Source organism: Myodes glareolus, chromosome 3, assembly GCF_982192425.1.
Source record: "Myodes glareolus chromosome 3, mMyoGla1.1, whole genome shotgun sequence".
NCBI lineage: Eukaryota > Metazoa > Chordata > Mammalia > Rodentia > Cricetidae > Myodes > Myodes glareolus.
In genome coordinates, this window is record NC_142028.1 from 24,444,623 (window position 1) to 24,472,454 (window position 27,832).

At 47.2% G+C, this 27,832-nt stretch overlaps 2 long non-coding RNA genes across 6 annotated transcripts; one reads left to right on the top strand and one right to left on the bottom strand.

Annotated features, from left to right (window-relative positions):
- On the top strand, positions 1-27,832 carry LOC146895296 (uncharacterized). Of its 5 annotated transcripts, none has more exons than XR_015001025.2 (5): positions 1-169; positions 8,061-8,480; positions 13,173-13,666; positions 22,533-22,728; positions 27,211-27,832. It is a non-coding gene; the product is annotated as an uncharacterized LOC146895296 (long non-coding RNA). The 5 variants fall into 5 exon arrangements; XR_015001027.2 differs by having other exon boundaries at positions 22,644-22,728; XR_015001024.2 differs by lacking the exon at positions 27,211-27,832 and adding an exon at positions 24,628-26,518 and having other exon boundaries at positions 22,529-22,728.
- LOC125406914 (uncharacterized) lies at positions 4,260-8,090 on the bottom strand. The gene is made up of 2 exons (XR_007234050.3): positions 5,232-8,090; positions 4,260-4,492 (listed from the first exon to the last, which is right to left on the bottom strand). It is a non-coding gene; the product is annotated as an uncharacterized LOC125406914 (long non-coding RNA).

Consider the following 27,832-nt stretch of genomic DNA (forward strand, 5'->3'; position numbering starts at 1 on the left):
TAAATGTTCCCAGTGAGGCAGCTCCGTCATTTTTCTGATGCGTTTCGAGCTGCGATGAGCCCGTGAGATGACCTCACTGCCACTGATGCCAGGGCCCAAGTCACTGACCAGAAAGAATGAAAGAGATGCTGAAAACCGTCTCCTGTGCCAGTCTTCTTGCCTACCGCAGGTGGGTGGGTGGGGGCTTTATAATTGTTGCTTTGACTCTGGCCCTGTGCAGCTCCTCCTCTGCTCCCCCAGTGGTGTCCTGCTACCCTCCAAGTTCTGCTGGAGCAGGCCCAGCAAGCCTTGCTCTGGCGGCTTTGGTCCCCTCTGGAAGAAGCGGGTGGGAGGGGCAGGCTGGTGGCTGGAGGAGAGAAGGGATGCGGGTGTGCTAGGGAGCAGGTGATGCTGAGATGGTGAAGTGGCATGGGAGACGGAGTGTTTAAATGTTAAGGGCTGGGTAGAAAATGTACCAAGATATTTTGAGGGCTAAATTTGTTCTGGAAGTTAAATGCATAGATTGCGATGAATCAGAACAAGAGCCACTTAAGATTGTTGAAGCCGCTGGGTTGCCCGGGTGATGTACACACGTTATTGTGGACGGTTTGTTATTAGCAGCCAACATTGACACAGCCCTTCACCTCCTCAAACACACGTCCACAGAGCCCTGGAGTGTTGGCAACAGCTAGGAGACCAAGACACAAAAGAGGATTTGCTCAAGGCCGCAAGCACAGTTTGAGGCAGAGCTGACAGGATCCGGGTCCACTTGGATGGTGTGCTTAGCTGCAGGGGATCTGTACTTTGCCTGCTTAATTGGCCTCTCATTACCCAGAAAACAGAAGGCTGGTTGACTGTGTCTTTCAGGCTAGGAATAGAAGGGTGAGGGGGAAGAAGGGTCCTCACTGACCAGGCAGGAGGGGGTCCCAGAGGCCTGTGTGTTGAAGGTGTTGTGATGCTCGCATGTCTGTCACAGCAACAGAAGGCTGACAAACAGCTTCTAAAGCCATCCTGAGCATCAGCCGTGTAAGCCTGTCTTGCAGTGTGCTATTGCTATGTTCTGCAGAATGTGACTGCTGACCAGGAATGCTTCTTTCTTGTCGGCTACCATCCTGTGTCTCCCGGGTGCCTAAGGATTTCCACCTGTTTACTCTTCGGGTTCTCTCTCTGCTCCTACCACTGTCTGACCACCGCAGCTAACCCTTAGCCTCTCCGCCCCCTCTCCATTCTCTCCCATCCATCTGGCCACTTTGGAAATTCAGATCAGCTCCTCCCTTCACTGAAGACCCTTCCACGCCTCTTGCGGGTTGCAGTTCAAATGGAGTCCAAACAATCTCAGCAGTCCACACTCCTCAGGCCTTTCCATGGGCTCACGCTGCGCCAGGCAGCCAAAGTGAAGTCCTTTGGCCTCACCAGGCTTGGACAACTGGGCCAGAGGGAGCAAGAGGAAGACAGCAGACGTGAGAAAAGAGAAGAGAGCAAACTCCGAGGCCGCCTATGCTGCATGGCTTGTCCTGCTGTGGGCACACCGTCCCTTCATATGGGCCATCCACAGCACTGTCACCGGGGAAGCAGATAATCTCCATAAAAGCTAAACCCAACTTTAAAACTAAACCCACTCTCACTCGACAAAGATGTCCTGATTCTCCGGGTGAAGCTTCTTCCTGGCTGTGGGATACTGCCCACGTCACTGAAGATCTGAGGCTATGCCTCTTCACTTTTCTCGTTGTTCCGCACTGACCTCTGTGTGGGAGAACTTCTGCTTGTTTTGATTGCCTAACATTTGGGTATCCTTCCTATGATGGGGTCTCCACTGTAGGAGCTGGTGGCGGCAGTGGCGGCGGGCATCTGTTGGTGGTCGTGGTGGGTGGGTGGCTAGGTCAGGAAGCCAGCAAAGGCCCCTGGTGGCCCTGGGGTGATGAGTCAGCTGTCTGTGTGAGATTGGGGTTGGACAGTTTTAGATCTGAGAACGGCAGAGGCAGCAGCAGTGTGGAAAATGACACAGCTGGTGCTCACCGTGAATTCCAGGGCAGGATCTCCCCATAGAATAAATGTGTTTTTATTCTCGCTGTGATTTGGATCTCGAGACAGGGTCTCACTCTGTAGTACAGGCTGGATCTAAACTTGTAAACCTCCTGTCTTAGTCTGTCTAGTGTTGGGATTACAGGTGAATGCTGCCACTCCTGGCTCAAACTCGGTTTCCTTCCTCTATGTGTCTGGTCAATCCTGGGAGACACCACATTTCCTCCTCAGAATTCCATTTGTAAGTTGGCCAGAGTCAGATTCTGTGACTAGACCCAAGAGCCTTGGCCCAAATGTTCATGGCTTTATTTGGTGTCAGGATGGGAGAGGATCTGTAGGTGTGGGTACCTCAGTGAGGTGTGGGCCCAAACCCTTGGAGCTCGCCCATAGCATCTACTGCACATGTAGAGAAACAAAAATCTGAAATGACAGTGGCCCAAGTGAGCAAGCTGCCGATTCTATCAAAGCCAGACGAGGTGCTCCACACTTCTGACTCAGCCTCGGGCCCAGCACTTGGGAGGTAAAGTAGGAAGGTATCTGTGAATTGAAGACCAACCTGGGTCACAGAGCTAGATTCTGTTTCCCCAAACCCAGAAGAAAGTCAAATAAAATGAGCCCATATCCCACCCCAGGTGTTCCACTGTGGGGCCGAGAAACTGTGAAGGCTTTGTATGAAGGACAAGGAAAATGTAAGGCACCCTCCTTATCTTCCCAGTAGAGAGCCCGCCAACTCCTCCTCCTCCATGTCTTAAATTTAGCTTAAGAACACGCTTGGTTAAACCAAAACGGGGAAAGGCACATGTCCATTTCAGTAGACTGCTGGCAGAGGCTTCACATTCATTTCTTGCAGTGGGGCAGGCAGGACCCGTGTCTCTGCAGCCACCTTTATCTTGTGGCCCAGAAGGACAAGACACTCATCCGTCTCACACGGAAGCATGGGTTCCGTAGGGCCAGCTCCCCAGCCCTGTTCAGTCTATGCGTCCTGCTTGGAAGCTGGCTGGACACTTCCTCCAGATGCCCAGCACTGAGAACAAGCACGGGGCCGGCAAGAGACTTCTGTGGGTTTGGCTGTCATCAGTGGAGAGGCCTTTCCCATGGTCCAAGCACTGCGTCTGACACCTCTGATAGCTTCCAGGCCCAAGAGTCAGCAGTGCATCCCTGAGGACAAAAGGACCTTGGGGCTCCCACACTGGTACCCATTTCCCCTTCATCTGGCTGTGGGGAAACTCTTCAGACACAGTGTTTAATTCAAACCTCCAAACCAAAAACTATGGTGATGGGAACGGCTCAGAGAGTAGAGCACTCGTATGTAAGCATGGTCTCGAGTCCAAACTCAGCACCCGCAGAAAAGCTGGCTGTGGCCTCACGTTTCAGTAACTGCGGGAGACAGTCCTTAAGGGAATAAGGCAGAAATGATGGGGCAGGACATTCAGTGTCCCCCTCAGGCTCCTATGTGTACACAGCTATGTGCATCTGTGTACACATGCTTCTCATGCAGACATCACAGATAGAGACCACACACACACACACACACACACACACACACACACACACGGATATTACACATGCACACTAACACAAACTATAAAAAAAATTGTTGACTTACAGAAAAGCAGAGCCATTAACTTCATGAAGAACTAAGCTGAGTAACCAGGGACCAAGGTCAATGCCACCCCCATGATCGGGCATGTGGAAGGTGTCTATGTGGAAAATGTCACTGAGCTGTAGCCTAGGGAAGTGGCTTCCTTCACTTGAGGGGTGGCAGGGATGGAGAGTTAGAGGAGGTTTGAGTTGGGGCACTGTCTGCACAGGCATACCTGGAGCTGGGGTGGAGCTGTCGTCCTTAAGCTGTGTGGGCCTTGGTCCCCTCATCTGGAAATAAGAGTTCATCTCTAATTCTAGTGTTGATTTCTCCAAAGCCTCTGGAGTGCCAGACTGCAGTTCTGGGCGTGGCCTCAGGTGCTTTCTCCATCAGTCCCCACAACAGTCTTGAGGTCCCCAGCAGGTCCCGGGAGAAATGCCTCAGTGCCTTTGGATTTATTGGGTAATAAAGAGGTATCGGAGCAGCAGCTACCTGGCCATTAACTGGCTACCTGCTGCTGTCTCAGGCCCAGCTGATGAGGAGCTCGGGATAGTCAGACCGCCTGTGAGTCCCTGGTCTGAGGCCATCAGAGTGCAAGGCAGTTCAGGACGGTCGCAAAGAAGGAAAGGGAACAAAAGAAGAAAAAACAAGACCAGAATCAAATCCCTAGAAACCATCCCAGAAATGCTCTGTTTTAATGATGTAAGTTTATCTGGTTCTGTACATCCCGCCACTGAAGGTAAAGGTGGCATGAAAGGTCATTGATTTTCTTCCAGGCAGAAAGCTAAACAGCTAAAGAGCCTGTTGTTAGGTCCAGACAGCCTGGGACAGCCATATTTGCCTCATAGAAGGTAGTTCAGCTAAAACACCGATCTGTTCAAACCACTTAGGAGCCTTCATCTTTATCACCTTGGGAAAAAGGGAAAGAAAAAAAAATCATTATGTTGCCTAATTAACGCCTATGAGTGAATCAGACTACAGGCTTGTGGGCAGGAACACACCTAGTGATGTCTGCTGCTTCTTCCATCTCTGCCTTTCCTCCCCCAGCCTGGCAGATACTGGTACCCACAGTACTCTGTCTCAGTGGGGGTGATGTGCAGGGACTATCTGCCCGCATTTCTGTAGGCATCTCCTCACACCTACGCCAGGAAACCCTTCCTTGCAGAGAGCAGACATGTGACCCCTTTTATCTCATGGGAGACTCCTCTCTGAACTGACACCTCCAAATATCTCAAGCCTCTGAAATCACCATCACCCTGACTCTTCTCATGGGAATGTCCCACTGGACACAGAGCTGGGCAGTGTGGCCTCTGAGTGACCCACAGAACCATGCCTGAATCTCTGTTTTCATGTCTAGACTCTTACCAAGGCCCTGGCACTAGAGTTACCACCGGTTCTTCTGCCATACCCCCTAACCGTAGGGTTACTGTGGTAATCACGTGGCCTAATGTGTTGAAAAGAGCATGGATTTGGGGGTGCTACAGGAAGGAGCTTCTGCATGCACAACATGGGGGCATGGCCATTTAGTTGTGTGTCTCCAGCAGAGATACCTTTTCTATGCTTTAACCCCAGGTCTACAAAATGGAGAAAATACTGATTACACACTACTTAAGATGCTATAGATCTAACTCAGTGGCAGAGCACTTACCTTGAGAGCTCGTAGATCCTCAATACCCTTGGCCAAACAGTGGGCCTCTTTTGTTAGGAAAGGTTGTCCTCTTCCATCGAGTGCCGCTTGAAAGAGGAACACACAAACAGCAGGAGAGGAAGGGGACACCTGCTTAGCTCGGCAAATCAGTCACATTAATCCTGATGATCGGCAGGGTGACAGCTATAACAGTTAAACAGCCCTTGTCATGCCCTGATCTCCTAGAGTACTTGTCTAGCACACAAGGCCCTGAGTTCTATTCCCTAGTACAGCAAGAAACAAAGCAAGCCACCTCTTGGAGTTTTCTGGCAGTGATTAGGCGCCATAGCATTTCCTCAAGACACCTACTAAGAAGGCATAAGTAGCTAGTCCCAAAACAGTCCATTTCTTTCCTATACCTTTGTCCACCCCTCCCCCTTTTGAACTTGTCAAATAACACAATTTAAAAACTTCTATCTAACCTTCCCCTCTGACATTAAGACGGAACCGTAGCTAGCGCACTTGAGGCAGGTTTTGAACTCCGGAACAGAGCATTAGTTGATTGATTCATTCACTCATTCACCCAATATTTCTCTAGATCACAGCACTGAGAGCTGCTGGGAAAACAGAAAAAGGACAAACTGTTTACATTCTAATTGGGGCGAGCAACCAATATGGTGCCAGAAGCATTGAAGAGAAACAGGGCCCATTTGCTCTAGGGAGACGAGGAACAAGCCCTCACCAGAGGCAGTGGCAACGCAGGGAAGTGTCGAGCTCAGGCTGCCGTCCCAAGGAGAGGACTGCCTGTCATGGATTGATCTGGAAGCCACCGAGTGGGTAGCCTTGTGCAGAAGGGTGCTGTAGCCTGCTGTCTGTGAAAGATCCACTTGTCTGCATTTCAGAGACTGGGCAGGAGCAGGTAAGAGCGGAGGCTGCCAGACCCGCTGGGGAGAGTGCAGCCACTGGTCGTGGGGCTCCTGTCAACTGCAGTGGCAGTGGACTCAAAGGGAGTCAGTGGCCACCTCAGAGGGGGTCAGGTAGGTAATAGATTCAAAGAAAGGTACCCTGTGGAAGATGTCCAGAGGCAGATGTCCAGGGTCACAAAGTTCATATGAAGGAGTGCGGAAGAAATCAGGGCCAAGAGGCCGCACAGGGCAAGGTGGAGTTGGAGACTTGGGGGTTAGTAGGCAGGAGAGGCCTGGAGAGCACGATACCCCCCAGAGAACGAACAGTGTCTGGAGACGCGGCATGGCCCACCACCGTGTACTGGATCACCCTGTGGATCTCAGCTTTGTCTATGAGGAAAGAAAGACCTCCCAAGTAACTTTAGAGAATCCTCATGGGATTCTCTGTATGGAAAAATACATGGAAAGATACTGAGGACAGAGACAGTTCTGTGGGAGGCAATGGAGAGGAGAGACTCCTGCCAGGGAAACATGCTGGCTTTGGGCAGTCAGTGCCGGACAAACACTGCTTGGTAGATGGCTGCCATCATTGTGTAACTCAGACCTTTGGAACAGACCCACCTCTGAGAAGGGAGGCAACCTGGGGCTTTGTCGCCCTGTCCCAGAAAAAGAGCGGCTACTATGCTGCTCAGCCGAATCTGTGTGTCACATGGCCTTTGGTTTTTCCTACGAACTGTCAGACTGCCAGAGACACAGCAGTGAGAAAGTGGGTTCTTCTTCTCCCAGTTTGTCCAAACTTTAGAAGATTCCCTTTCCTCTGCCACTTTCCATTCCCTGATTTCTTTTGGAATACAGGGAAACTGAGGCAGTAGGCTATGACCTCAAGGGTCAGGTTATAACGTGGCTAGAAAGAGAAGTGGAAAAGCTGAGCAAGGCTATTGTAGTGAGAGGGTCTACCTGTATCCACAGGGTTCTCATCGTTAGGACTTGGCAACATCATCCAGCTTGGCAATATCTAGCTCCAAAGGGGGCCTTGATTGGCAGGTTGAAGGAGTCATCTCACTTACAGAAGAAACAGCTAACAAGCTGAGATGCTGGTCCCTGTCTCCCAGGCCACTGAAGATGCCAAGCAAAGCTGCTGGGTTTGGGGGATTCAGAGGATCTGAGTCTGGAGAGGACAGAGACTTCAGGTAGAAAGGATGTAGAGCAGGCACAGAGATGAGCCCAGGCGGAGGGAAGCAGAGACCATAGAGATGAGCCCAGGTGAAGGGAGGTAGAGACCATAGAGATGCCCAGGCGGAGGGAAGCAGGGACCACAGAGATGAGCCCAGGTGGAGGGAGATAGAGACCATAGAGATGCCCAGGCAGAGGGAAGCAGGGACCACAGAGATGAGCCCAGGCGGAGGGAAGCAGGGACCTTCCACATGAGTCAGGACCCTTTCTTGTCCTCCTGCATAGAAAAGTGACTCTGCAAAGAGAGATATACTCCACGCCCTGGATTTAGGTCAGCATCAAGACAGGGCGAAGTGAGCAAACTGAAGCAACGACAAGAGGAACAGGCTGAGTCCTTGTACCAGCTTGGGTTTCCGTGATAAAATACCCTGACAAAAGCAATTTAGAGAAGGAAGAGTCGACCTTGGCTCACAGAAGAAGGGTGTTGCCCATCATGGTGGTGAAGTCAAGGCAGCAGCAGCTAAAGCAGCTGGGCATTGCCTCTGAAGGCAGAAGGAGAGTGGGGGAAGCTTGAGCTCAGCTAGCCTTCCCCTTTCCTCCCTCAGTTAACCTAACCTAGGTAACCTCTGCCCAGGCCTGCGCAGGGCCTAACTAATCTAAATCATGCCTTACAGGTGCCCCTGGAGGCTCTCCCTCAGGCCGTTTCAGAGTCTGCCAGGCTAATAATGGAACACTAACCTGTTACTTTCTTCTATTTTGATTCTTCCCCAAGCCCATGAAAAAGTGATTTGAGGAAGAGAAGCACCTAACTGGGAGAATCCTTGAGAGTGGAGCTCCTACGAGCCAGGACAAAAACACCTCTGAGCCCAGGTTGCCCTGCTGGAGGCTCTGCCCTGAGACAAGGATCTCTTTGCCTTCACCTCCCTGCTGGACACAGTTGTGGAAACCCAGAAGTCCACCTTTGCCTATGGCTGTCACTGGCCACATGACCCATAGGGAAGGAGCTGGCTGTTGAACAGACAGTGTTGGGAAGGACAGCAGCGACCGCAGGGTGCAGATAAGGATTTGAAACAAACGTTGTAGCTTCAAAGAAACACACCAGGATGGGAAGCAGGAAGACCCACCAGCCTAGGCGGAAGTCTCATCACCTGCGTGGAACAGAGGAGTGAATGGCACCAAGAACACTTTGAAGGTAGAGTTTGGTCTCTGAGGGGACTAGAGAGGAGACGTGAGGGTTATATCTAAGATGGTGACAGGGAAGAACACAAATGCCAAGATCCATGAAAGACGTCTCAGAAGAAGAGATATAGATGTGTATAATGACAAAATATTTTTTTTTTAAAAAAATAAAGATCCATATAAGACTTCACATTGGATGAGGTCATTTAAAAAAATCTTTCTAGATACCACTATGATAAAATTTAGGGATATGAACCTGGAGAATGAAAAGGCTAACTACCAATTCACCCCAAAAAACCAAACCAAAACAACAAAAACCTCTCCAAAATTAATCAACTAATCAACAGACAGAAAACCAAACAATGGGCTAGAGTGGTGGTTCAGTGGTTAAGAGTACTGACTGCTCCTCCAGAGGCCCCACTTCTGCTCCCGGCACCCACACTGCACCTCACAACCACCTTCCCTAATTCCAGTTCCAGGGGATCCAACACCTTCTTCTGAACCCCTGAGGGCACTGGGTTTACATGTGGTACACACACACATATGCACACACACACGCACACACATATGTGCACACACACACACACACACACACACACTTACATACGCACAGGCAAACACCCATACACACACACACACACAAAAAAATAAACCTTAACAAACTCCAACTTAACAAAACTCTAGGCTGGCTCTGATCATGCTTGTCTGTAGTCCAGCACTTGGGAGACTGAGGCAGGAGGTTTGAGAGTTCAAGGTCAGTGGGAGCTACACATTGAGACCTTGCCTCAAAAAACAAAACAACGAACAAATAACAACAAAGCCCCAAGCAAACAAAACCAAAACCAGCCAGACAAAGATCAACAGGAAGCAAACCTGTAAGGAGGGTAAAGGGAGCCTCGAGTCTAGGATCACAATGGTTTAGCCAAACTAAAACAAGGCATTTGCGAAGTGACCAGGAATAAGCGACAGAGAGACAGTGAGAGAATATCATAAAGAAGGCAAAACCTTTTAAACCCCTTTATGATTTGGAGAATATATACTGAATACATAATGTCGAGAAACGGAAAATGTGTACAGCACAGCGCTGTAAAGAATTGAAAGCTAAGATCATGCGTTGTGCCCCAGACAGAAGGTTCACGTCTGCAGTCTGGACAGGCCAGTCTCACCAGACTTGAGGAGCCAAAACATTTCAGAAAATAGGAAGGGGACTCTGCCCGCCGCATTTTATGGTGTTGGCTGATACTTGGTTTAGGATAAGGCAGCAATAGAAAATTTTATAGTTTGCCTAATATGAATTTCCCAATTAAATGTTAACTCCCTGAATCCAGGAACATATTTTAAAGTATAGAATGGACAGGTAGATTAGCTCTAGAAGTAAATTCTTGAGCAATTAAGTGTCACTCAAAATCATGAACTCTGTTAAAGAGATGGCCATGCAGCTAGAGACTCTTCAATTTGATAAACTCTATAGAACACAAATTTGTTGTGAATATGTATATTAACAGGGAGGCCACTGGTGGTCTTAGTTTATGATCTGGAACAAGACACAGTACTAAGAAAGCACAGTTACTTTTTGTTGTTGTTGTTTTTGTTTTTCAAGGCACGTTTTTCTGTAGCTTTGGAGCCCGTCCTGGAACTAGCTCTTGTAGACCAGGCTGGCCTTGAACTCACAGAGATCCGCCTGCCTCTGCCTCCCAAGCGCTGGGATTAAAGATGTGCACCACCACCACCACCCAGCTTCAGGGTTACTTTTTAATATACTATACACTTTCTTTCAGACATAGGAAATCCAACAGAATCAAGAGAGAAACCCCTAGAATAAAATCTCAGCAAAGTTATTAGCCTAGAGAATCACTTGTAAAAAATTCAAGTGTTCTTTACAGCCAACTAGAATGAAAAATAGGAGAAACAGGTACTACTTTCAGGGCTAAAAAGTTATGATTTTTTTTTCCTTGGGAAAAGTCTAGCAAAGAGTGTGAAAGACATTTAATAACAAAATTCTAGCTTTTATTAAAGGTGATATGACTTAGGACTATGTTCGTTACAAAATGGGAAATGAAAGACTTCCCAAGAGAATCTGCTCATGAGGGCTATTTTAAGAAGGATAAATGACAGAGTGAGGGGCTGACAGGCTGGCTTAGAAAACAGTGAGGAGTTGATTCTATGTGTGTGTTTTGCCTGCATGTATGTATGTGCACCGTGTGTGCAGTGCCTGTGGAAGACAGAAGGTGGCGCTGGATCACCTGAGGATGGATGTCAGCTGCCACATGGGTTCTGGGAGCTGAACCCAGGTCCTCTGCAAGAGCAACAAGTGCTCTTAACCACTGAGCCATCTCTCCGGCACCTTAGCAAGCATTGTATGAGCTAAGAGAGGTCCGTTGACTCCTAGGACAATATTGAAGAAGTAGAAATGAGATTCTCCTGCCACCCTCTTTGATATGCTGCAGAGTGTGGAGGTATACTGGTGGCATGGTCATTAGTGCAGGGTTAGGCACAGGTGACATTCTCTGCTCTCCAGAGGTGAATGGTAAAGGTAAAAGTGATATTGGGGGGGGGGGTTGTTATTGTTATCAGTGGTGATGGTGGTGTATCTCTCTCTCCCTCTGTGTGTGGGGGTGAGACATAAATAAAATGTAATGAAATGATCTATAATAAAGGGCCAAGGTGATAGGTTGGTGGCAGATGTGAAGGTATTTCAACTTTAAAAACTAAAACCTGGGTGTTGTAGTAATCCCTGTAATCCCAGCTACTTGGAAGTTGATTCAAGAAGATCCAAAGTTTAAAGTCTGCCTGGGCTACAGAGTGAGTTCAAGACCAGCCTGGACAACATAGAGTGACCCTGTCTCAAAATCCAAAAAGAGGTCCGAGATATATTTCAGTGGTAGAGCAACTCCCTAGCATATATTCTCTATTACTCAGGACTGTGATGAAAAACCAGATTAAACAAACATGACAGCAACAAGAAAATTGACAGGGAGGTTTCTAGAACACAGCAGCAACTAACACGAACCAGGAGGAAAAAGACAGGACACTGGTTAGAAAAGTCAGGCCAGTGGCATGAACTCCTAGGAACCCAATATACACACAGAGAGATGCTCAACCTCACCAGTGACCAGAGAACGGAAGCTAAACAAGATGTCATGTCTCAGCCACCTGATTACCAGCCTTGGAAGGCAAGCTGCTGCCAAGTGGTGACAATGACAAGGAGAGCTAGGGCTCTCAGGACAGCTGGTCAACTCCTGCCAAAGCAGCCCAGCAAGGACAGATGTTCTTTCCAGAGAAGTTGCCTAGATGGCTAGGGCTGTCCCTGTACGCGGGAGCAGCTGCTTCACCATTTGGAATTATTCAGTCCCCTTACTGAGCGAATGACCCAGAGGAATTCATGGACAATTGCCAGCGGACGCTTAGCAAGGATGCCCACAACACATTGCGTGGGGTTATGGAGAGTTGCCTAACCAGCACACCCGTCTTCAGCAGGGAAATACAGAAGCACTAATACTGTTAGCCTGGAAGTTTGAGTCAGGCATTTCTCAGAGTTCTTTTATACATAAAATCCCATTTACTCCTGCAGTGTAAGCGTGCTTGCTGTCTCATGATCCGTGTTAGGAACCTGAGACACAACACGATCAGGTTGTTCAAGATCACACGGCCTAGTAAGTGGCAGAGCTGATGCAATGGGCTTGCTTAGAGTTGAACGCAGTCCCCTCTCCTCATCCTTAATATTGCTCTCTGAGAACGTCACTCATCCCAGGTTAGTCACAGTCTGAAAACATTAATATGGGAAATTCTAGAAGAAAACAGTCCATTCATCTCCATTTACACATTGTCCTGTAACGCGCTTCCTGGGAAGTGAGCCTTGCAGTTGTTCAGCCTTTTTATACGGAACACACAGGAGCCGCCTGTTCGACCACACTGGCGGTTACGGTATCGGAACCCTTGTGTTCAAGGGACTCTTACTCATTGGCCTGAGCAGTCCTTGCATGGCCACCCTCGTCTCAGCACTTTGTCTGCACTGAATTATCCATTCAGCATCATCCCAAGAGGGGAAGGCGAGCACGGCATAGTAAGATACTCTGAGAAGAGACTACATTCTTAGAATAGTCACTGTTTTGCCATAATTTCCCCAGTTTACTAGTCAGTTACTATGGCCACTCTCTTGCTATGCCCAACACCTAAATGAAGCATTGTGGAGCTGGAGGTATGGCTCAGTGGTTAGGGCCCCTCACTCATCTCTCAGATCAAGTGGCTAAAACTCCAGATCCAGGGGGTCTGATGGCCCCCTCTGACCTCCGTGGATGCCTGCAGCACGTCCACACATCCACACACAGACACATACACAGAATTAGAAATACCTAAAAAACAAGATATTAAATTATCATCTGTATATGTGTATATTAGTTAATTTAGTACTGGGACAAAAATGTCCAAGAAAAACCGCTGAAGTAGGGAAGGTTTCCTGTGAGGGTACAGTTCTTGGCAGCGAGAGCTGGGGCAGCAGGTGTGTGAGGCAGCTGGTCACATTGTACCTACAGTCAGGAAACTGACAAGGATGAGAGCCATGCTCAGCTCCTCTCTCCTTTCCCCTCAGTCTGGGATCTCCGCCTGTGGGATGGTGCTGCCCACACGGCCGGGGGGGGGGGGGGAGTTTCCTACCTCAGTTCCCCCTTGGTAGAAATAGCCTCACAGATGGAACTTTATCTTCTAGGTGAGTTCTACATCTCATTGACAACCAAGATTGACGATCACAGTATACACAGAAAGCAAGCCAACGTCTGTAGGATTCAGTTCCAACTGAGCTCTTAGTCAGTCATTGGGAATTTTAGGGTGTGAACCCTTTGCCTTGGAGAATGACTATGCTCTGTGCTGTCAGAAACTTAGAACCAGCTTTAGTAACAAGACCTTGAAATCGTCAAGACTGAACAAAAAGTGTGGGCTGTTGAGTTGGCTCAGCAGGCCAGAGTGCGAACTGCCAAGCTGATGACTTGAGCTGGGTCACCAGGATCCACGAGGTGGATGGAAAGAAGCCTCTCCTGTCTTCCGACCCCCATGTGCAGGCCTCAGCACATGTGCCCTCGCCAGGGACTGGAAAAACATTGTTAGGTGCCACACGCAACTTGGCATCACTTTCATGTCATAACTGGGTTAGAAATGTGTGTCGACCGCCATCCACTGACTGGATATACTTCCAAGGACACTTGGGTGAGTCCCTGCAGGTGGGAGCTAGGAGAAAGATTGAAGAAAAAGGGGGAGGGCTTTCGTGCAATGACTTATGTACCTATTACTGCCTAGACGGCAGGAGAAACTCACAGCGTGGGGAAGCTGCTGCCGTCAAAGCCCGTTTGAGATGTTGAGGGGCACAGCAAGGTAGCTTTTAGAGGAGAAAATTGATGGTAATGAGTTACAGGGAGACCCCACTACTGACCCTCTCCTTGCCGGGCATCAGTAAGGAAACACACATCTTTGTCAGTTCTGGTTCACTTTGTGCTCTGTCCCTGTACACGCAGAGAAAAGCAGGCCAGCATCCCCCTGATGTCTAAAAAAAGGTTTCTGGGCCATCGTCCTCACTGCTATTTCCTGGGCATACTAATTTTAACATAACCCTGAACAACATAAAATTAGGGAGCAAACGCTATTTAAACATACACGGCACAAAATGGCCCTGCTTCCAGATGCCCAACAGCTTCCTGACTGCCTTTTCCTCTCTTACTGAGGGTCACAGCTGATGTGCCAAGTTTTGGAAGGAGTGTCCCAGGACACACAGCTGCTCCCAGACATTGTACAGAGGCAGGGGCACAGGGAGTGTGTGCCAGGGATGGTGTCACAGGTGGGGGAACTCTGATGAATCGTTCCAGTGAAGACTCCCAGAGTGCACAATGGCTCATGGGTTGCTATTCTGGTAAGACAGGGCTGGTGGCAGGGTCTCCAGGACAAAGCACGCTCAATATAGACAAATGGCCCCCAAAAGGAAGACTCCCCACTCTCTACTGGTCAGACCCTACCGGTTAAGGGTTTGATCACTCACTGGTGATGCTTTGTATGAACATTTGATTAGAGCCCAACTCCCAGCAGGCCTTGGAACCTCACTCCAGGTGACCGGTCTCAGGGAGGACACTTGGTGGTGGTAACGTGGAGTCTTGTGATAGCTCTGGGTTCCAGGTTCTTAGAGACTTTCTCAAAGAAATGAGATTGTGCACAAACTGACAGAGCTTTTGTAAGAATGCAAACAGAATAAAGCAGACACCGCACAAACCAGCGTCAAGACAAACGGAATAAAGCAGATACCATGCAAACCAGTGTCAGGCTCTAGCAAGATGGCTGCAGCTCCCTACTTGTTTCCCAAGGTTATTTGGAGTTAAGGGATGGGGAAGGAGCTGATCCCCAGGTGTGGGAACTGGAGGGGCCCTTGGCTTGAGTGACAGATGGGTTATCATATAACTTGGGATGTTCTGCACACAAACCATAAACCCCATGATTTTAAACATATACATTTTAGATGCTCTCTGTGTACACAGGCTGTATGTTTGTTAATTCTAGGCAAATTGCCTATACTGCATATGCATGAGGAAGTCATCTCAGGGCAGACTTATCCTCACTGCACCCATGCTAAACACCTGTCTCAGCAGGCCTTCTTTGTCTAGAAGCAGGTACCTGACTAAACGCTAATTGCTGATGGGCTGGAGCTAGGTGCTGCCCTCCTGGGGAGGGACACACAGACGTTGTTTCAAAGAGCCCTGGAGTTGTTGCCACACTAACTTGCTTCAACTTTCCCTCTGAGACCACTTTACCCTAAACTCCTTTTGTTTGTTTGCTGAGACAGTTTTCTGTCTAACAGCTGTGGCTGTCCTGGAACTTGTTTTGTAACGAGGATCTTTGGGGTCTAACCCCAAGACCCTCTTCAGGGTTCAGGTTGGAAGCTATAACAACCAAAACGGGCTTTTCTCTCTGGCTCTCTGGGGGCGAACCAACAAACTCTCTCACACGTATTTTTCTGAATCAGTCTCTTTATTCTTTTGCTTCTGTCCCAATTCTAATTTCTTCCTAGATTCTTCTCCCAGCTTCTTGCTTCCAGCTTAAAAACTCTTCTTGTTACAGGAGCCTTGAAGTGATTAAAAAATTACAAGAGTTACCTCTCATTGGTCAAAACCACATTCCTAGGCTAAGCAAACAAGGAGATGAGCCATTGCTATGGCAACACAAGATTCCAAGGTAACAGTAGTAAGGTCATGACCAGTTGGTGGGGCACAGTGCCTAGTGACAAATTTTGAGACATAGGTCTATTGTTAATAGACTGGCAAGCGAAGAATTGGCAAGCTTTCCTTAGGGTGCTTTGTATAGCAATCTTGGTTGATCATCTGTGACTCTGACCTTGTGCATAGCTGTAAGGTTTTAAACTTATGTTCTACTTACAAAAAGCTTAAGGTTGCTCTGAGGTGAAAGTGAGCTAATTATGTGCAGTTAGTCTGCGTGAAAGAACAAAGCAGGCTTTAAATGTCTACAGTCCTCATGGGACAAATTAATCTAGTTATGATACACATCCTTGTATATATTCTATGCACCAAAATTACATAGCTAAGTGGAAAACCATCTTCTTGACCATCCACAAATACATCATCATAAGATTGAGATGTAATCAAGAGATTACATATACACGTCACATGAGATTACACACTATAATGCAGGTGCTGGGGGAGATACCAAGCTGCTTTTGCAAAAGTGAGCAGCAATTTCCAGAGTTGATGGTCCTGCAGACCTTGCCTGGACACATTACCATCACTCCTCTGGCAGGCTGACATCTGAATTATCAATTGCCATATGCTGTTTATTTTCATGGCCTCCGACAGCTTTGTAGACCAGACTGGTCTTGAACTCACAGAGATCTGCTTGCCTCTGCTTCCCGAGTGCTGGGATAAAAGGCGTGTGCCACCACTGCCCTGTCTTTCTCCTTAAATCTCCCAAAGTGTACAAAAGAATAAATTTTGATACCTGCTTTCTGCTGAAATAGGGGCTTGATAAAAATTTAGAAGATGGTCTTTCTAACAGCTGTTTCCAAAGGGAGATTCCCTTGAGGAGGACTGAAAATTGTTCAAGCAATCCCCTTTCCTGATGGTCAAGTGTGGGACCGGGGGTGTTCTCCTTGCTGAACTTGTCAGGCCACTGTTCCCATTGGTCCCCTAGGGTCATTGATCACCATCTCTGGGTGTCTTTCTGGAATTGGCCTGAGGTCTCATTAGAACATCATTTGGAGTTATCTTTGTTGAATGCTGGAATAAATGAACTGTTTACTGAGAAGACATGGAAGAGGGTAAGGGCCAGTAGAATTAAGGGTGGAACAGACCCAGCCAGAGGAAGGAGGCCAATGAGACCCAAGATTTCCAACTTGAGAAGGTATTACTAAGTGTTTGCTTATACTGCCTTCAAGGATATTTTTGACGTTTTGCAGGACTCTTCCTGACTTGTTTAACTTAGAAGCAACATTTTTCTTGTGAGACACAGATGGAGGTATCCTGCTGGAAGTCAATCTAAGGCCTGTCAATGCTGTTATTTTCAGATTTTTATTATGTTTTAATTATGTGTATGTGTGTTTGTGTGTGGGTATGGGCACATGGGTGCAGGCGCCTTCGGAGGCCAGAGGCACATGATACCTCTGGGGCTGTTGCCACAGGTGGTTGTGAGCTGCCTAGCCTGGCTTCTAGGACTTGAACGCTGGGCCACTGAAAGGACATATGTGCTCTTAAGCTAGCTGCCCTATCACTCAGACCTGGGCCCCTCATTCTTTGAAGGACAGCCTCTGCATGGGAATCTAATTGATCATGGATGTAGGTGAGACCTTATGCTGTTTCCCTAAGAGTCCCTGGTTCTCTCTCGGTAACTGCTGTTGGATTTCTGGTGAACTTCCCCTAGTGGCTAGGTGGCCAGCCTTATGCCCAAAGTAATCCACTCATGGTGACATTAACAAAGAAACTGCTTGCTTAGGAGAGTATGTTTCTATATAGGAAAATTTAAAGAGGCATCTTCCTGGCCAAGGAGCTGTCCGGTGTCTTCCAAAGGGCAAGGTCTACTCCAGATGAAAGATGATATAGGACAGGCCTTGTGCTCACACGTTCAACAGAAATCCTAAAAATCTGCCAGTTCTGCTTATAGAGAAGATAGTAGTCTGAGGTCTTAAGGTTTGGTTCTCTGATAAGTTCCTAGTTATTCCACAGAGGTGACCCAGAAGACAAGCACCACATATTCTCTCTTATTTGTGGATTCTAGCTTTACATGTGAGGATATAGGCTGGAGTCAGCATAGAAACCAGGAAAGCAAAAAGGAAGCACAGGTAGGGGTAGGGGAAAGACAAGGGACCGAGACAGGAGAGCAGAACATAGGTGCTATGAGGGGGAAATGAGGAAAACGGGACAGTTAACCGGGACACAGAGGGAGAGGGCAATCTAAGGTAAGGAATGGGGGAAGGATATACCACTAAGGGTGTTTGAAAAAGCTATAGTGGCTAGAGAGATTGCTCAGTGCTTAAGGGCATGGGCTGCTCTTGTAGAGGATGGGGTTCAATTCCCAGAACCCATAGGGCAACTCACAATCGTCTGTAACTACAGCTCCATTGGGAGTTGATGCCTTCTTTTGGCCTCCACAGGCACTGTGCCACTGTTGTGAATATTAGTTTAAGATTTGTTACATTTGTTTATGCTGTGGAATGTTTCTTTAATGATGCAAAGATGTGCTTCATTCTTTTGTGTTGCTTTTGTTTAGCTCTGTGAAGCTGTGTTACTTTATCTTTCTAAAACACCTGATTGGTCTAATAAAGAGCCGAACAGCCAATAGCAAGGCAGAAGAAAGGATAGGTGGGGCTGGCTGACAGAAAGAATAAATAGGAGGAGAACTCTGGGGAGAAAGAGATCCAGGAGGGAACAAAGGAGGAGAAGAGGACACAAGGTGCCAGTCACCCAGCTACACAGTCAGCCACAGATTAAGACATAAAGCAAGAATTGCCGAAATAGAGAAAGGTAAAAGCCCAGAGGCAAAAGGATAGGATAATTTTTAAAAAGCTGGCAAGAAACAAGCCAAACTAAGACCGGGAATTTATTAGAAAGAATAAGAGTCTATGTGATTTATTTGGGAGCTGAATGATGTCTTCCCGCAAAAAAAAAAAAAAAAAAAAAAAGCATAACAAAAGTAAAGCAACCAATACCACATCACATGGCACACTACTTAAATGCAGACAAACACCTATATACATGAAATAATAAAATAAAATAACTATTTAAAAATTCATATATACGGATGTGTTATGTATATAGATAGTTTAAATAAAGTTATTCCTCTTGGGTGATAATGCTGCCCTCAAGAGTCATAGACTAAGAAAATCTCTAGTGTCAATCATGGGAAACGTCTCTGAGTTGTTGTTCAGGGGAGTGCAGGGACTTCCAAAGCCGTGGGTGATAATGCTGCCCTCAGGAGCCATCGACTAAGGGTAACCATCAGGTAGCTAATTAAGGGCTGCTCAATAGTACAGACTTCATACCTGGTACTGTAAACCCATTCCCGTGGTTAGAAAGTTCATTCACCTGAGAAGGGAACCTACTACTGTCGCTTCCTCAAACCAGAAAAAATTTTAATTGTATTGTAAAAAGATGTCCTTCTACCTTTAGATAAGTGAAGACCCCACTCCTCACGGAAGATGCTTCTTGTTGAAGCCACAGCTTTCCAACATGTAGAGGACACCTGGCTGTGTGGTACCCAACCCCAATTGACACAACACAACCCCTACCGCTAAGGCTCAAGGAATATTGTAGAACAGGAGGTAGACAGATTGTAAGGGCCAGAGGACCAGGAGGTCTACTGTGAGGTAATGTCTCCCATATAATGACAGAGAAGCTGCACCCGTGAAATCTCAAAAATTAAGGTTGCCTAAATAAGACTTGCTCGATGACAACACCAGTTGACATGCCAACATGGATGGCGGAAATATCACAAGGCTCCACACCGATATGAAGAGTGTCACGCAATTAGTAGATAGTAGATGCTGAAAGGAGGTGAATCAGTCTTTTCTAGGGATGAGTGCCTGATAGGTTATCCAGTCCCAACCCATCACCCCTCAACACATGCACATACTAGTAGCATTGAACAGATCTAGCAGGCTCTACTTATACATACATATAAGGGGCGGAAATGTAAAAATAATATTTGTATGAAATTATTTTAAAAACAAACCCACTAAATATGGATCTGAGTGAATGATGGGCTTATACTCCCAAGTCTGTACCAGTAGAGTCAATCCCCAAACTGCCAAATTGGGTCCCACCAAGGGAAAAATCTTTAGGATTGATTGCTGGATTTCCTTTTTTGGCCTTTGGAAATACAAACGACCTCTTTTAGGATCCCAGAGAGAGAGAGAGAGGAGCCTAAACTATATCAGTTATAGTGGTGAACTCTGGACTGGGTGACTTCCAGGTTTTGGGGATCTTATTCAAGAATGAATAAAGGGGAACACAGACTGCAGAGTAGCAAGGCTTCTTTATTCAAAGCAGGTGCTGACAGACGAGGAACGGCTACAGTGTCAAGACAGCGAGCCTGAAGTCAAGGGCCTGATTGTTGTGTAGATTTTCCTTTTGTGGGGTTCAAGAGGAAGAGGAGGTTGGTCCTAAGGGCACAGTTTGGGGGGATTCTCTATTTTTGACGGACAGCTTAATTTTTATAACCATTTCTGTACTGTGTTGTGCCCCCTTTCCACAATGCATCTGATTTTAATCATATGCATGTGAAATTAATGCTTAGGCATAACATGGTAAATAGAGGAGTCTAATTAAAATTCATAATGAGGACACAGTTTGCCTTACTGCACACTTATCCAAAATGAGCTCAGGTTAGCTACGCCTTCCTTCTCACGTCCCTGGACAGAAGAATATTAATGAATAGAGTCTGTTTATGTTTCATGGCTGGTCATTGGAGGGAAGAGAAACTTACTCCATTGTTCAGAGTGGAGTGTGTGTGTGCAGTTGCATGCACATGAGGGTCCCTGGGTTGCTAAGAAGTTGGAAGGGACGTTGTTCACAGAGAGGGATGCGTGTGGACAATACGCACAGCTCAAGGTCTTGGCTGACAAGCGCAGTAGTAGAAGAGAGGTGTGAGCGGAGCCTAAGTCAAGTGGAGCTCTAGGTTACTAAACTATCCCCTATGCTTGCCTGCCTCATAGTCAGTAAAAGGAAATTAACTGTCCTCAGTAGCTTTTTTATGGGTAAGAGGCTTAGGATGACCTAGAGGGAGGCCTTTCTCAGGAAAAAAAAAAGAGCTAGATTATTCATAAGCTCAAAGTTTGGTAAGACATCAGAGAGAAAAGAATAGAGTCATTACAGATACCTTTAAGGTTAATCCCAGTCAAACGGTTAAGTAATCTAGTGCAAAGATAGGCAGGTGAAGTTTCTACCCACAGGCCAGTGCCCCCTTCACCACATCACATACAGAAGGGAAACCTGGCAGTTGCTTCCCAGGTTGAATAAATGAACAGCAATCCATTAGGGAGGAATGGATTTCCCCTTGTAGTTAGTATGGGAGTGGACCAGTTTCCAGCTACCTTTCTCAGGTGTTTTTTTCTCTTCTTTTTCTTTCTTTCTGGGCTAACAGCCACTAATTGGCAGAGGACCAGAAACACTAACCTCATGTTTGCATGTGTTTCCTAAAGCCCACTCTCGGGCTGATGCTCCCTGTGTGTAGTTCTAACCTGAAGGGGAGATACAGAGAGATGGGTGAGACTTCAGAGAGAAGCAGTTTGATGGTCTAGGTCGAAGTCAGTGGGTTCTTTAAGATGTTGTAACGTGGGAGGGAATAGAAGAGTCGAAAGAGAGGTTTTTAGGGTGTTCGTGCTGGCAAAAGGCAGAGGAGAACTAATTCAGGGTAAGCCTGGCATGCGCCAGAATGATTCTGCCCGGAATGAGCAAATCCTCACAATGAGAAGAGGGAATGATCCTAGAGAAGTGTCTCCCTAGGACAGAGGCTGCCTCAGAGCCCACTGGTCAACTGTCACTCATCTGTTTTGTCACCGTGTCTTCTGAAGAAAAGTTTTGTATTGTCTGCGGCTCTAAAGAGCATATCAGCTGAGGCCAATTGGTGGGCTCTTCCAGCATACAGGGAAGATGGAGGGGATGGTTTGACTCTAGGGAGCTGAGCCCAGCTAAGCATTTGAGCAATTTATAAGGCTGCCAGAGTGGCCAGAAACAGCGTTTTCTTCTCTTTTCTTTGCCCCTTCTTTTCTTTCTTCCTTTCTTTTTTTTCTTTAAATAAAAAGCCTTATGCCCAAGTGTTTTACGAAGATTTCTTCCCCTGATCTGACTGCCAGGGGTGATAATGTTGGACTCTAGAGCTGAAAGTGTTTGGAGTCCTTTACGTGTGAGTGGCTTATAGAAACTGGCCCAGTCCAGTGAGGTACCTCGGAGGATTGGTAACCTCGGAGGTCAATGAGCAGGCCTCTCCAAAGAGAGAGGGGTAGTCTTGAGCACATGGCATGTTTCTTTTCTTCATCAGAGCTATTAGGAGTAGAGTGAGCCATCTTCTAAGGTCTTCTGGCACAAGTTAGCCAGTGAATAATTAAAAGTCTAAATGGCCCTTTCCAGAAAACTGAGGTCTGCTGGTATGTAGGGATTACTGTTGTGACCCTTTGGGTGACCTAAGAGGTAAAGGGAAGTCATGGCCATCTTTGGAGTGACCTTGGGAGACTGAATCTGGAAATAATTGTTCCGAGGAATCCACTAACCACCTTAGTAGGTGATGAAGGCTTCCATCTACCCTTACAGGTATCTGTTAATACTAGACGTTGCTAGTAGTCCTGGCAGGCAGGAAGGACATGTATATTTCTTTGGAATAGGGTTAATCAGAGAGGGTATTCCTGGGTTAGGGTTGTTAACTACATAGGGGGAACATGTCTGACATACCAGCTTGATGGTTGTCAGTAAACTGACTGTGGTCACGAGATGGGAGGTGGGCTGGGGAGATGGCTTCGTGTGTAGGCAGAGTACTTGCCATGCAACCTGGAGGGCCTGGGTTTGACTATTGAATATCCCTGTTAAAAAGCTAGGCATGACTATGTGTGCCTGTAACCTCCACACCGGGGCATGGAGACAGGGGGATCCTGCCGGAGAGTCTGCTGGGTAGCCAGCCTAGACAAAACAGTGACCTGTTGCTTCAGGGAGAGACCATCAAGGCAATAAGGCGAAGAGCAAGAGAAGACGACCCCAGATGTCCTGCTCAGGCCTCCATGTGTGTGCACACAGGTGAGTATCTGCATGCTTCCACAAATGCAACGCAACACACACATCACATTAGGAGTCCATAGACACAGTGGCTCTAGTGTCTTATTGAAAAGTAACAGGGACAGGCTTGTGGGGTGGGGCGTCGGCACCATGGCCTTTGCCTCTCGGTTCTCCTTTTGGTTTCTCTCAGAGGTTGAGCTGTGATGCATCTGATGCCCTCTCCAATGGAGCACTGTCACCTTCTCTGAGAGATTAAAAGCGGCTAGCCACTGAATAATCTCTTTGTGGTGTTTTAGGGAGGATCACCTTCCTGTCAGTCACCATCTTGCCTTCCATATGGCTGTATGAGTGGCTCCCACAGTAAAAGCACATTCAGAGTCAGTATAAATGTTAGTCTCGTTCCTGTCCCTGTGCTCTGCTCAGGGTGATTATTTCAGCCTCTTGGGCAGACGTCCTGTGAGGGTGAGAGACTGGTGCTTGTGGCTGGTCACTATAGCGTACCCAGCTTTCCCCCCAATCCCCCGGAGGTCATCACTACTGTTGCCAGTGTCCCGTTCTTTCTCGGGAGTGAGCTTGGCCCTCCTACATCAGGCCTTATTGCATGATTTTGAGAAATAACCTGTTCACAAGAAAGTGTTTGGCTTCCTGTTCCAGGGGTGTAAGGCGAGCAAGTTTCAAAGTATTAATAAGTTTTTGTGACTATCTGGGGACAGTAGCTTGGGATCAAGTTAATCTTCCCTCTATCAGCCTGGTATTTCATTTCACGTCTAGAATGCCTTTGACCTAATGGAGCTTTGAACTTCCAATGGTTATCTTGATAGCCTTGTCTACCAGAAGGGCAGTGACCACTATCACCCTTAGACAGCTGGCCTATCTCTGTCTAGTTTTGTCTCAGTTTCTAAAAGGTATAGGTTGCCTTCCAGGATTGGGGACCTAATCATCAGGTTAGAACCTTAAATGGCTATTTTCTTCTCCGTTGCTTCAAAAATAGTGAAGGGTATTATCAGGCCAGATAGTCCTGGGACAAGCTCCTGACCCAAGCAAAGCCTGCTCGAGGGCCTTGAAGGCTGTCTTTATTTCTGAAGTCCCTCACAGCGGGTTCATTTCTGGTCCCTTAGTTACCTCAGAGAGGACTCTAGCTATGAGCCTCTAATTGGGAAGCCAAAATTGGACAATTTCATTGTTGGTAAAAAAGAAATGGTGTTCGGTGACTGGAGATTCCAGGCATAAAAAGTCTGAGTACAATCCAAGGGCAAGTTGCCTGGTCCTCAGGGTAATCATGTGTCCCAGGCCTGAGGCAGTTTTGTGTCCTTTTTAAATTAGACATTTTCTGTCCTCTCTGTTGAGAAATTCAGGGTCTTAATAATGTGATATTCCAAGACTGTCTGTGTACTATAAGTCTGTCCCCCGCCCCATTCAATGTCAAGTCTCCGAAATTCCTCCCTTATCCCCTGGCAAAAAGGTGTGGGAAATTCTATATAGGTGTATTATGTTTTTTCCCCTTGACAGTGGAGCTTCCATTCAAAAGTCAATAGGAATCGGAGTCTTGACTGGAATGGCATAGAGAAAGAAAAGGGCGTCTTTTATATCTGACATTGAAAGTCACAGGTTATCTCTTGGGAACCTGACTTAGGAGTATACGAAGGCCAGCAAAGGGTGGGCAGGGATTATGGATTCACCGATCAGTCTCAGCTCTTGGACCAACTGATAATTTCATGACCTGGAAAAGAGGAGTTTTACAGAGTGATTGACAGGGTTTTACACTTCAAACTTTAGGAACTAGTTTATGACGGGTTGGAATCCCTTTCTTGCCTCCCTGCCTTGATGAGATAATAGGAGAGCTCTTCTAAGGGTCTGAATGGATGTGACATTTTATTTTTTTAATTTTTTTTGTTTTTTTTTTTTCTGGCCCAAAACTAGGCTGATAAACAGTCGAAGCTTGAGATGAGCCTGATGTCTGAGTGGAGAGGTGCCCAGTCTCTGTACCAAGGAGAACTTCTTTCAGGGACTGTCTAAATCATAAAATTACCTTGAATTTTATCAAGTTCTTCCCTAGTAAAGGGGCCAAGCTGCTGAAGTCAGTAAGGAATTCATGAGTAAAAATAAGCCCTTCAAAGCAACAAGCAAGTGGCAGGGGGCGCAGCAAAGTCCAAACAATCCTACAAGTCACTGTGGGCCAAGAGGATCATGTTTGAGCTTAAATAAGTCACTGGGAAACTTCTCTGGGTTCTTCAAGCAATTTCTCAGTCTTCCCTTCCATTGCTGGATATCCGAAATGGCACCTGTACCCAAATGGTCCACTTAGTTCCAGCTCTTTCTCTCAGTGGCGGGAGCTCTTGTTGAGCTTGTGGATTTGGGGTTCCACTGTCCACATGATGGGAACTTGGGATGTTGGGGGGGGTCAAGTTCAGGAGGTGCAGTAGGAATGATTTGAGAAGGAAGTACCAGAGTTCCCCTTGAGAGACTTTCGGACTGGAAGTAGTGGATTGTCTAGAACATCCAAGAAAGTCTCTTCTATCCTCGGGTTCTTCGTGGCCTGGTGAGACCAGTGGATTTTTGTCAGAGAGCCACGAAGGTTTGAACACATGGGCTCTCTCACCATTTTCCTTGCCTTCTATGAAAGAGATCTAGTTGCAGAACAGTATTCTAATTAAGACAACTTTTTTGAGGCCTTATTTCTCCACCCTCAAGTTTGTATGTAGGCAAGGCAGTATTGTAGTAAAACACAAGTTTTGACAATGGTTAAGGGTACACCTAAGAGAGGAGCCTGCTGGGTGAGAGGAGTTTCCCATGTAACAGAGAGGAGAGCAGACAGCTGCAGCCCTCTTTCCCAGCCTGAGGTAGGGCTTTTCAGGAAGCATGGCATACTGAAGACTCCAGGGGCTCCCCACTTTGCAATCTCTCTTAGGTAGAAGTCTCCAACCCTAGCTGAAGATTTTCCCTCATAACTTATGTTCCTGTCCCAGGTGGGACATTCTTGGGTACATCCAAAGGCAGTCTGGATTATATAGCAGCGCCCAGTGGCACCCCTACGTCAGTCAGAGGTGACCGTGCTCCACGGTTGCCTGGGGGTGGGAAGTTATGGTGAAAACAGATGTGTGGGTTAACACGAGTGCTGACATACCAGGATCCAGATGGCCAGGCAGGAGCACCGAGGCAGGAGGATAAGAAGGCTTGCAGCTGGGTTCGAGATAAGCTCTGACAACAAGCACAGTGTCGCCCGAAGAATATAGATAGACAAGGCTCTGTCGCCCTCCCACGGACCCTTGCATCTAATGTATCTAATTGCAACAGACTAAATTGTAAGAATGACTTCACAGACAGCCCCTCCTGTTGCAGGAGGGAGTCCATCCCCAAGGAAAGGAGTTTGCTGTGAGGTCATCAAGGGCAGTTGCAGTTATACCTAGCTACTGTGTCTCCTGAGTGCCAGAATGCCCCTTAGTGGTGGAACAGCCTTGAAGCTGCAGCTAGGCGGTGGCCCCTGGGTCAACGCATACACCTAACAAAGGGGCTGCAACCCTCGAAGACCTGCTGTCATTGTATCAGTTCCAATTGTGATTTGGATGACACCTCTCTCCTTTTGTGAAGATCACAGGAAGAAACACCCCCAAAGGAAGATCTTGTCAACCACGATTTGGGACACAAAAAGGGTCACCTCACCCCTAAATATGCCACCCACCTCATATATAACCATAAAAGCCTCACAAATTCCTCTCCTCAGAACCTTCTGTATCTGGACACAGGCCCTTTCTTATTTCCTTAGAGCACTTGCTCTGCTGAGCCCTGCTAAATAAACTTCTGTCAGACTGTCCCCGTCTCTTGACTGAATTCTTTCTTTTGAAAGCAAGGCCTAGGTGACTCTTATAACATCAACAGTAAGAGGTTGTCAGTATTCAAAAGAGTGAGGGGCAGACTCGCTAGGCAAGCTCCCTGCTGTCAAGCTTGCTAACTGGAGTTTGGGCTCTGGGACTCACTCACATGGAGGGTAGAGAGACCAGATTTCTTCAGGTCACCCTCTGACCCCTATATGCTTATCCTGGCATGTGCGCCACCCACCTGCCCATCCTCCCACCTCCTCTCCCTCCACAAATCAATACATCCAATGAGAGTAAGATCAAATACACAATACCTCGGACCAAAGAGAATCGGGCACTCTGCTTCAGCCAAAAGGAAGAACTCATCTATCTGCTCCGTCTGAAATATTTGGACAGCCATAAATCTTAATGGTTGCTGCTTCTTGAGAGTCAGTAATGTGTGCAGGCATTTTAGAAGAAGGTTTATAGGTTTAAGCCAGTAAGGTAATTGTTTTGTCCTGGATCAGAGTTGGGGCATTGTAACAAAGACAGTTAAAGGGAAGGTTCTGGAACTCTAGAATTCAATCTACCAGCAAATTGGAAAACTGGGAGCCCATATCTTGATACAGAGGAAAAGAAAAGAGAGAGGGGATCTTGGGAGAATGAAAACTAAAATAATGCTCTCTCTCTCTTTTTCATTTGGTCCCAGACGTGCACACACAGAACGTAGACTCAGCTGAGATGTGAATTGGCCCGGTGCTGGGCATGGCCTGCATTGCTACCTGATCCTGGGTTGTCCTGGTATGACAGTCTTGAAATGGTGAACACCTTAGTGCCATCTAGAGACAGCCAGTAAGAAGGAGAAAGGAAAATGACTTCAGAGGGATGGATTATGATGATCCCTTTGGTGCACTCACCTGGTTGGCTAACCAGCTGTGTGACTGTGGGGTCTGGTGACTTTGTCAAACTGAGAAGACATCAAGGACAAGCAGCTGATAGCAGAAGGTTTTGCTTAGAAGAAAAAGGCAGAGAGGCTGTGAGGGAGCAGCAGGCTCTGGCCCCAGAGCCACTCTTTCTTTTGGGAGGGGTCTGAGGAGTTGCGGGGAGTTGTCCTTCCAGGTCACCCCTGCCCAAGGAGCCACCTTGGGATCTTGCTTAAATTTCTTAGAAACTCTTTGGAGACAGTAACTTCGAAAACTCCCCTATAGGTGGAAAGACTGTGAAGTGGGACTCTTCTGGGAGGTCACACCCATGCTGTGACAAGCACGTCTGTCTGTGTCTTAATTGGTTAAAACAAAACAATAAAGCAAAAACAATGAAACACTCAAAAA